This window comes from Bombus impatiens, unplaced genomic scaffold (assembly GCF_000188095.3).
Source record: "Bombus impatiens unplaced genomic scaffold, BIMP_2.2 scf_0637, whole genome shotgun sequence".
Lineage (NCBI taxonomy): Eukaryota > Metazoa > Arthropoda > Insecta > Hymenoptera > Apidae > Bombus > Bombus impatiens.
Genome location: NT_177056.1, coordinates 1,795,614 through 1,806,862, shown reverse-complemented (window position 1 = coordinate 1,806,862; position 11,249 = coordinate 1,795,614). Strand labels below are relative to the sequence as shown.

Here is an 11,249-nt window from a genome sequence, read left to right as displayed (position 1 = left end):
CCTTTCAAAACCTCCCCAAAAAAAAAAAAAAAAAAAAAATTCAGTCACAAAAATCGACCAAAAAACAGTTACAAACGAAATAAGTTAATTAAGATTCTTTTTTGCAATTTTTACTTTCAATGGCCCTTTCTTGGAATCGTTATATGAAAAAAGTGATCGTGAGGGATGAAAATAGGGAAGTTAGGGATTGCACGCAGTTTACCGGGAACATTCGCCAGGTTCCATTCACGGAGCATCGATCGAAGCTCTCTGGCGTTGAAGAGAAACCGTGTTACAGGCTGACTTTGCTCAAGAGATTCGCCCAGAGACAAAGTAAAGATTCCGAGTCAGCAGAGCATGTTGCGAGTCTTCTAGCCAATGTACCGCAGGAACGTGGCTCAGCAGTTTCTGCTTAAAGTCTTTCCCTCCCTTTCTGCAACTCCCTTGCCACGAAATCACGATCTTCGCTCATTTTACTTTGTTCGTCCAACTTTTTGAGAACGACTACCATTCACTAGCTGCAGAACTATCTTTTATTTATCTTTTATTTAATTTCTTTTTTAGGAAAGCCAGTAATAAACTGTATGTGCAATTTATTGAACATTATGAGTGGAACGTTTAGTCAAAATTTGATTGAAATTGCTTCGGGCGTTTTGCAAAAACTACGTCACCAAATTTGGATCTTTGTTAAGCGTGATCCTAAATTGTGGTTTCCTTTAAAAATATTTTCTACGGGGTTTTCTATTGCAATTTTTTAATTTAAATATTTCTACTCCAAGTGATTCTCAAATTATGTAACCAAGACCAAGTTTTTCCGACAATTCAATAAACCGATAATGACTTTTATATGAAATGCCATATTGAGGAACCTAGTCAATTCTGATAATCTTCTTCGGTAAACACTTTTGCCATAGAAAGTCATTCTTTATCTAGAATAAAAATCAAATCCCGTTCATAATAACGTTAATTCACGGACAATTAGCTTAAAGAAATTCTAGTTATTACTATAATTAATAAAGATGAAAAATCGGATAATGTACAAGTTTAAGAAGAGAATTTTCTATAATTCCTGTTCTCCCACGTTCACCTCGTTCCCGATTTCAATTCGAACGTTAATTAAGGAAGAAGAGCGTTGGACTTGATTCCGAATGGAAAACAGGCCTCTCTAAAAACATATTTTCCATTCAATTGAAATTTTTCGCCGCATTCCCAGCTAGTTCGCCGTTCTCGCGCCGATATTTTCTCTGGTTAACATGTGCATTCGTTTTTAGTGATTATTCTAATTGGCCGATGCGAGGGAACGAATTCTTCTTTGGTTCGTTAAAGTTGATGGATGTTTGAGAATGTCGTTCCATTGCATCTCATCTCTTGACATAACAACTTATGGTTTTCAAAGAATACGTTACCAAATATTGCAATTTTTCTTCTCTTCTAATACCAGCCACATTTATTTTCATTAGCATTTTGAAACAAATTAGATAATTAGTAGAATTTGAGAATTTTTAGCGCAGGCAATGTCCACCAATTAAGCTATCACTTGTGAATTTTTCACCTACTAAATTCCCAGATATTAATTTTGCTAACAATAACCCAGTTATTGCCAATTTTCTAAATATCAATTTATTAATTAGTAATATATCAATTATCCATCCGATAACCACTCACTTTTTAAAGATATCAATCCACCAATAATCTGTCGGCTATGAAGCACACGTCAATATAGAAAAAATATTTTCTGGACAATTTTTGGTGCATTGTATTGATAGTATAAAGGGTTAGAGTAATAACAAGAGGTTAACCACAGTGTTTTCTTCTTGCGATGGACCATGAACTTTCAGATGGAGGCTGTCGCGACCTACTTGCGGGTCAGCAGACAGCGAACACGTTTAGCCTGGATTGTGCAAACATCAGGCCGCTCATTTGGATCAATGTCGATCCTTATCGACCGTTCGAAAGTGCATCTTGGAACAGCATGCCTCGTTTCTTGATATCAGCAGCAGATAGGAAAATAGCAGTTAGGCTCTACTTATATCTATCGCAGATTAGAATAAGGACACTAATTGTTCCCAGGATAATTTAATATTAATAAGAAGAATTATGGAAAAGAAAGTTTCTAAAAATACTGCTAATTATCGCATACTGTCATAATTAATAATCCCTTGCAAGTAAAGCAATATCAATTTTACATTTTACAAGACCTTTTCTTTTCTCTAATTCTTTTTCATTTTTTTTTTTTTTTTTGCAATTAAAAATGGACGCTGTAACTATGACGCGTACAGTGCGTTACAGACTTGCAATAACTTGCAATAATCTTATAGAAATTTTGTATATTTTAATCAAAGATCATTCTAAATGCAAAACACTTTTATTCTCCAATTAAAATTCGGCTATTTTTAAATGTCATCATCGTTTAAAGATTCGTTTAAAAACATATTAAGTGCAAGTCTACAATTTTAGGTTAGGTTGGCAAAATTCCTATAAATTGTTCCATATTTAATCGAACGGAAGTGAATTGCTCCAACCTGGCGCCTAATTAACTGAACAGGGTTTAAATCACGCAGCTGATGACTCAAAACTAAACAGAAGCTCCATTCAAACGTCTAGCCGGTGTAACGATTACGTAATGGCTGTCGTAACGTGAACGAAAAGGCCTGATATCTGTGGCTCGACGCGATAATCGCGGCCTCGATGTTGGCATCGGGGTCAACGATAGTCAGGATCATCGGTTTCTTTGCTGGATGCAATGGAAAAATTAACTGGCCTGGCTGCGAGCACGATCGCCGATGAATCTTGCATCCAGGTCAGATCGGCCACTGTTCTTCGCTGTGTTTCGTATTGGCTGTTCCAATTAAATGGACTCGTCATATTTTTCACGTTAGGATTCGCTTTCACATTTCCATGTAACGATTATTACTGTAAAGTTACTAGATCTATAGGGAAAAAGTCTAGGAACATTAGAAGGTTCTCACGATAAAAATCGTATTGTTTGGGATGCTTATATCTAAAATTTAATCACAGTCGACGATTCATTGCGATTTCATAATCTTTTACTATATCTATAAAGTTGAATATCGAGGCAAGGACTTGGCCTGAAATTCAAAAATTTCATCAAAGCTACACGAACCATTGAGTCGGACGATTTTCTCAAGTACCATCCATTTTCCTCGACTCCCACTTCCATTCGACCCATCGAGGTGTTAATGAGTGCTACCAACGTACAAAGCCTAGAAACTGAGAAGTTGGTTCAGCAGAATCGCGAGTTCTAACTTTATGCAAGATGCACGTGACCAAAGGAACACGTTCTACTAGGCGGTAAAATCTTTTCTCGGCCCTCTGCGGCCAGAATCCGAAGTCTGGAGTGGCCTCGAAGAGGATCTAACCCAGACCTAACCCAGACCAACTCGGAGAAACTTGAGACGACGTGCTGCCGTGGTGGTGGCAATGCTTGCAGCGGTGTTGGTGCCGCTGCAGGATCGATCTGATGGCCTAGTTACCAGGAGAGAGTGAGACACGGGCCAACGAGAGGAGGAAGCCTAGGCAGACGCGTATACTGGGTGGGGCGAAACTCGCAGGGTGATTATAAAGGGGGTTAATTCAAATCTTTGATTCTAGTGCGAATGTGTGGTTAATTTTCGATTTCCGATATTGCTTTTTAATAACAGAATCGAGCGGATTTTTACGAAATTCCTTTTTGAGAATTTCAGTTTTATTTGAAATTTTAATAGGTGGATTTAGAATTATAGAAACTTTTTAATAGATTTTGTATGAGAAATTGAAGTGCCTAACAAGAAGCCTCTAAGAAGATTTTGAAGTTGGTGGAAAATCCCTAAAAAGGTTTCAAAGTCCATATGAAGTTTCTGGGGATATTTTCAAGTCCGCATAATATCTCCAGGAATATTTAGAAGTCTGCAGGCAGTTCTTATGAAAATTTCAATTAATTTTCTAAGTGATATTTTCTAACCTCATATTTTTCATATATCAAACGATCTTGTTACATTCCTCCTCCTTACATTCCCCAATAACAGCTATACTTTTTATCATCTAAAAATCCATATAATATAAATCGTCACTGTAGACCTGTACATTTACCCCAATCTAAAAGTTCGTCAAAGAGTTTCATCTCGCAGAAAGAATCTCCGGGTCCTTTTAGTCTCAGCACAATTTCCGCCTCACCCTATAGAGATCCAACTATGGCGTCTTTTCGAGATACGCCACACGCCGCTGGGAGGCGCGGTGGTTGGGAGAGAGAGTCTCGACGCAAGGAGGGTTGCAGGGTGGTGTTGATCGGATGTTGTAGCCGGGATACGAACCCTGGAGCGAGGACAGGCATTGACCTAGATGTCCTCTCTCCGCTTTCTCCATCCTCGTTCGGTGACTGTATCCCTGCAGTCCTGTGTGCCTCTTCCTAACTTCTCGCTCGACTGCAGATTCTGGCCCTGAGCTGGCTCTCTTCCATCAACCTTTCTTCCTCTCTCTTTTCATGACGTTGAAACGTGCAAGCAATCGCTGGAGGATATTCCTCGTATACAGGCAAGGTTTTCATACTTTTGATGATACTCTAAGATTCCCGATCTTCGTATTGATCCATGGATGGTTCTGTGATTGGTTGGAGTTTTGTCTATGGGTTTTGGTTATTGAAATGGAATATTAGGTGGAGTGATTTTAATGCAAATGAGTTTTAACGTCCATTCTACAAACGTGAGAGAAGATGTAGATTCAGACGCTTTGGTCAGACGTCCTTAGCTCTACAGTCCCTGCCCATCGAATTAGAGTCACATACGGAACCTTCGCTCCTCTAACGTATGAACAAATACACATGGAAAAATACGAAAAAAAGAACAATAATGTATAAAAAATTAAAAATTGGTCATTTAGACTCCTGTAATCCCAATATTAAATCTTAAAATTGTCGAATAATTAAATTAAAAATTCTATATTGCAAAATTGACAAAAATCGGTATAAAAGGTGTAGTCTATAAAAAGTGGTACAAGGGATGAGAATAAATGTGTGCAGACAGGGTGGGTCGAGAGGAAAACGAAAGAAAATGACGCTAGAAACGCAAACAGGACATCTAGGTCAATGCCTAGCCCAGCTCTAGGATGCGGATCCCGGCTGCGACCTCTGAGCAATAAATCCCTCCACCCTGCAACCCCCCTCATCCAGACGAGCCATGAACCTTCCACGAGCTACTAGAGGATGCAAGAGGAGGATCGCATCCGTGCCTGTTACTCACCACAGAAGCGAAATCTACCTTTGAACTCTCCGCGTCCCAGAGAAAATCCAGAAAATTCCAGAAAAAATCGAAGATCACTGGTTCTATTTCTAAATAAAAATAGCATTTACGATAAAAATAGTTAAATGGTGAAATGGTTTCATTGAGACAGAATATGAAATTCCTGCTTGTGACCCTAGATGGATCGTCAGAGACTTCAGCGTTAAGGATGTCTGATCACGAATGTCTCGACCTACTTAGCAATGTTACTTCTTCTTTACCAATTTTGGAATAATTTCTTCAATTTTATAGAATCCCCAGTTGATGCACGATAAACGTAATAATTTCGACTAAAATAAAATCTTTCATGCAAGCCAAGATTTTTAATTCCATCCAAATGAATCGTATAATTAGACCTCACGTACCTCTGTTCTAAATTAAAACAAGCTTCACGATTCCATGCAAACTCGGCGCTGGTTAATTCAAATTAATCCAGACACACGTTGTTTCCTCTGAGCACACGCATAAATTACTTAAAATTTTATGAAAAAATTCGACCACTCGCCCTGCTCATATTCATCCCCATTTTATTATTATACTTGTGTCAGTTTCATTTTTCCATCTTAAATCCTATTCTGCTTGTTATGCTTGCATCCCATTCTGTTTGTTATTTTAATAAATTCAGATAATGAAAATTACACTTTTCTTTCGAAATCAAATGGATTCTGTAAACTTCTTAACATGAAAAATACAATTGAGTTCATTAAACCCTATATTTTACTGTAGTAAAAATTTTTTGCTGAATCTCTGAAACATATTTAAAGAATGTATCTAATATATTACATCGATTTTGTCTTACAATTTTCTTATTTATCTTCTCAGTTTCAAATATGTCTCGAAATTTCTTGTCATTTTCTCTTAAACTTCACTTGGAAAAGTGTTTTCGTGAGCCACTTCACCTTCACTTCTAGCTTCAATCACCTTCCTAACTGATTATATCATCGATTTACTGTCCTTCGTAGGAAAGCCACCATTCATGTCAACATTTCTGAACCGGAGCTAGGATTTTGCTCGATTTAACAGCATTAATACGACAAAAACCGCGAGGGGCTACCTGTTGATATACTATTTCGCGTGGCGCAACGCTGTTCCCGGTTGCCGTCGTGCAGGCGCGATTCAACCGCGCATTCAATTTGCGATTCGACGCGCACGTCCAAGCCTCCGACATGAATTCAATATCCGTAATAATATCCGGACGTGTTTCGATACCGACGACGCCGATGTGTTTCTCACCAGCTTTTACGTTGAAAATGAAATAGCACCGCTAGAAAAAGGGACCGGACTCTCTTCAGCCGCAATTATTGGAAATTGAATACCGCACCGGGCTGACTTGGTTTATAGCGAAAAAGAAATTCTACGATCAGGATGAGGTTGCAATATCGCTTGAACGAATATCATTTAGAAAATGCTATTGTGTATGGAAGATCGTCAATTGTTCTGATGCAAGTCAACGTTCTCATCATCAGTGCCAATCGAACTGAAAAAATATTTCCCTAAAAAATGAATATTTCCATAAATCAAATGGGGAAGCGTAGGATCTCTAAAGAAGGGATAGAGAAATGTGAGAGTGTCGCGAAAGGAAGGTAGGAATTGGCGAGCGACCATAGTGGGGTGGGTCAGGGTTAGTGTCGAAGGTTAGGCTGTCCCCCTACCCAGAATCCCCATGAGTTCAGCGCCAGGGACAGGGGTAAAGGGGCGTACACTGTAATTGGATCGATATTTTACTAGCTGCACAACTACTCGTACGATTTTCGTACACTTTCGTCGCACTTTCTGAACTTCCTAGCTCTCTTACCGAACCTGCCCCACCAGACTTGCTCACAGAGATCCATCCAATTTGCATACTACACGCGGAGTCTTCTCACACTTTGCAAACCGGATTTAAGACCATTTTTATTTTGTCTGCGAGCAGTTGATCCGATGCATTCTTTGAATCATTTTTTTAAATGTGCTCTTTTTATTAATTGCGGAATTGGAATTTGTATTTTTAATTTATTTTTAGGGTAATGCTAAAATTTTTACTTGTCAACAATGTTTCATTAATTCTCAACCAAAGTAGAGTTTTCGGCCGGATGACTGATGTTACTCTCGTTAATTAGCGAGGATCTCGCCGTCGAAGCTGATTTAGTAATTGAACCGCGTCCAAATATTAGGATCACTGCGAGTGTCATCGCCGATGCGCCATGTCCGACTTTAATAATCGATTAGTCGTGCCGCAACGACGTGCAGAGCAAGCTTGGTCGTTCTGCTGGTGACACACGGCCTACCAGGCTGCTATTGTCAGAAGTCGGCCGTGCGTGTTCCAGATGACAACGGTGATTAATAAATCGCTGTTTTCGGGTACACGGTCTCGACTGCACTGACACGAGCGATGTACTGCCCGATAGATCAGGCCTAGGATACAGCAACTATGATCTGTCGTTCATACAAATCCTCGACAAACTCCAAATACGTCAGAATCCATACATCGGAATACCAACAAACTAGATTTCCCATAAAAATAATTACAACATTTTGTATTTCTAAAAAATACCTCGCAATTCTTGCGGAGCTCCTGGTCCAAGATTAAGAAATCTCAACTACAAAAGTAAAAACTCGGATCTGAAAAGTGTCATAACACATTTCAAATGTACAAGTGGAATACCAGTAAACTTAACAGGCCCGTTATGGAGCTGCGAGACCGAGAAACGTGGTAGGGAAACGACAGGTAAACAAAAGAGGTTAGAGGGGAGCCGAGAGGGCAGACCTGGTCGCAATCGGAATTCTCAGTTGTCTTTTTGGGGCCAGCCAGGCCGCAGTTGCGTAGAAAGTCGCAGACCCAATCGTTCTGTCTTGTCTCGCCATTGGTCATCGTTTCAAGGCCTATGGATCGCCATGGTGGGGACGGTTTGGGCAACTGCGTCGCACCATACGACTCGTCTCCTCGAAACGCTCGTTCCACGTCGATTCGCCAACGTTCCTGTCCGCTGGTTTTCACGTTTGGGGATTCCCGCCGCGTTTTAGTTTCGTTTCGACGCTGTTTGGGATAGCCTAGATGGCGCAGCGATCGCTAAATGCATTTGTCGCGGTACGTACGATTTATCGAAGCTGGGAAATCTACTTTTGTTAATTGTTACTGTGGTTTTATAGAGTTTTTCTTGCTGTTAGATCTCAGTGAAGTGTGATTCAGATTGAAGAATTGCTTTTTAAAAATCGCCACCGTGGTTCTATGGTTTCATCGCTGTTATTGTTTCCAGTGAAGTGTACAACGAATGGAATTAATTTCTCACAAATAAAAATAAAATTCTCTTCTCTGCCACTTGTTGAAATAATTGTTTCAATTTCAAGATAAAAAGCTTCTGCAATTGTGATTTTAACGCAATTTTGAAAATATTGGTTTCAGGTAGTTTGAAGTTATTTTTACAGTGAAGATTCGTGATTCGTGATAGTTTCAAGTGATTTAAACACGTTATAGTGATATTTTCGAATACCATACAAGAATCTTCTCTTTTTCTTTTGAAAAAAAGCGTGTTACAGTGAATTTTCAAGCTGAAAGCTTCTTGAAAATAAATAAGCGAGAGGTAATAGTCTTTCATTTCGAATTACATAGAATATTTTGCTTGGCACAATGTGATTACAGCAATTTATTGCAGTTTTAACTGTTTTTACGGACGAATTGTAAAAAGCGATTTGCCCACGTGACCAACAACGACTTTCACTCGTCGTTACTTGATAAAAAGGCGTCCTACTACCGACACAGAGCATCCTATCAATTTACAATTGCATTGTTTCAAGCGACGTGTCTCCGGGACGCAACTTCTGCGTTGTCGTAATCCTCCTCTTTCTCAATTGCTCAATTTCCACGTGACTCTGCCGCGTTGAACAACCGTTTGCCCTGTCAGATGCATCCCGACCCTCTTATTCTCTCACTTGAGACATTTAAACCACTTGCCATATCGATGTCCTTGTATTTTAAAAGTTTCAAACTGTATCTTAAAAAAGTGGTTTAAAAAGTAAAGCTACGTTTGTCATTAATATTTTCAAATTTCCTGCTATTTTTTAATCGACGTATGGCTAAATAATTTCTCTCGATGATTCATCGATTTATTTCGAAACTAAGTTGAGCGAAAATTTATTTCGTCAATGGTTTCTGTAATTTTTACTAATTTCAACTAGAAATCTTTATTATAAATTTTTGTTAAATTAAGAATTCTATTCACAATTTCCTGACAATTTTCCCCGTAATTTTCCCAATCTCCTAATCTTTCAAACTGCCCTGGTCTTTCTTGTTACGTTTCGTTTCATCTTCCTAGTCGCAAATATCCTCTGCGATCGCATAATTCGGTGAACCGTCGCGATTGTCACGAGCTTGCAAGAACTTTATTGGCACTGGTGGTCGCTTTTCAGGCGACTGAGAGTTTAGATCAGAGGACCAAGAATATCCAGCTCCCGTTTCATTGCTGCTCGTCCGATCGTTCAAGCGTATCATTACCCGCGATTTCTCCACGCAGGAGGAAATTGCGTGGCGTCGATCCAGAGCTGTTCTGAAGTTCCTCTTAGACGTAATGACGTGTCGTGTGCACTCTCTTGTACAGTATATATACACATTTCTTCTGCAACCTGTAATTTCCAAACAATTATGCTTTTTTCCATCCGTTTCACCCCTTTTTTACCAATTAATGACGGCTGCTGAATGATTTGAGAATAGAAATTTTATTAAGACAAATTCTATGTTAGAGCGGTGTTGCGTGAAATAGATCGTGTTACGAATTTTTCTATTAATTGCTCGCTAATTTCCTATCAATGTTCCATTGATTTCCACTAATTTTCCATTAGCCCACCATTGATACAGAACAAGCTTCAGATTTTGCCAAGTCAGTTTATATTTATCGACACATTGAGCATCCTGAGAGGCGTAAAATTACACGTATCGCGTCCTCTTCAGACAATCTATTGAGATCCGTTAACGATAAACCGAGTGATGATGTTAATGGACAATGCGGTAGCCGTAACGATTGAAATGCAAATTCTGGGTACACTGAACCTTGACACTTCTAATCTTGTTTTTAGCGCGGGAATTACTATGGTACACTGTTAATTATCTTGTAAGATTCCGTGGCTATGAAAAGTATGAAAGAGACCAGTTTGATAATTTTGTGGCGACCGTAGCTTGCACAGTTAGAAACTCTCCTATTGTACATATTGTTATGGATTCTTCTATTGTACATTTAGAAAAGTACAGATTTTTCGACAAGTACAGTTCCTAGTATCTGCTTCGTTTCTACGATTCGGACAGAAAAGCAATAAAAATTGAATTAATCTAATGAGACATAATCCAACAAGACTTTGACTGACCAAGCTGTTATCTTCTGTTCCAGATACCTCAAGACAGCAACGGACGACGATCCGACTCGACTAGCATGCACCTGGGCCCGCGGTTCGAGGCGCACTTCAAGATGCGGTAGAGGAAGTCCCTCGACGAGAGTCCAGAAAGCAATCGGTGCAACCAATTCGAGTCTCGTCCTTTGTAACCAGAGCATAATCGCGTGCATAATAGCAGTTAGATTAAGAGACTTGGACCCAAGACACGCTCACACCCTACCAAACGTAGGACAAACTTGGGTCTTTCTCTTCCAATCCCCATACGAATCCAAACTCACAGAGCACCCATCGGCATCCAGGGGTCAGAACCCAATTAATCGAGCCTGGGAGCCTCTGACGACGAAATCCACTGCCTTTCAAGCCGCCAGGTTATCGTGAACCCCTTAAACAAGCCAGCCAAACCTCTTCAAACCTCTTCAAACAGCGTCAAAACTCGACAAACCACCTCGAATTTCATCAAAACCATCAGAAAATTGGGAGAAAGGGTTTACAAAAGCTACTAGAATCTCCCTAGGGGACTTTGAGAGGCAAGTGAACAGAGGTGAGCAGAGGACCCGTCACGGTGGCCAGCTTAGTGAGCGGCAACGTAGCGGTGCGTTACGATGAGGCGTCGGGAGTGGTTGGCACGGGGGGTGT

General features: G+C 39.8%; 1 protein-coding gene across 4 annotated transcripts in view; it reads left to right on the top strand.

Annotated features, from left to right (window-relative positions):
- LOC100749603 (ecdysone receptor) overlaps positions 1 to 11,249 on the top strand; it is a 197,944-nt gene that overhangs the window by 104,833 nt on the left and 81,862 nt on the right. For 3 of the 4 annotated variants that reach the window (XM_012389094.3, XM_033322416.1, XM_024369738.2), the window contains one exon: positions 10,610 to 11,245. The gene's annotated coding sequence lies outside the window, so the exon portion shown is untranslated. Of the gene's footprint in view, positions 1 to 8,789; positions 8,813 to 10,609; positions 11,246 to 11,249 lie in introns of those variants that run through there. The other variant, XM_033322415.1, reaches the window with a different exon arrangement.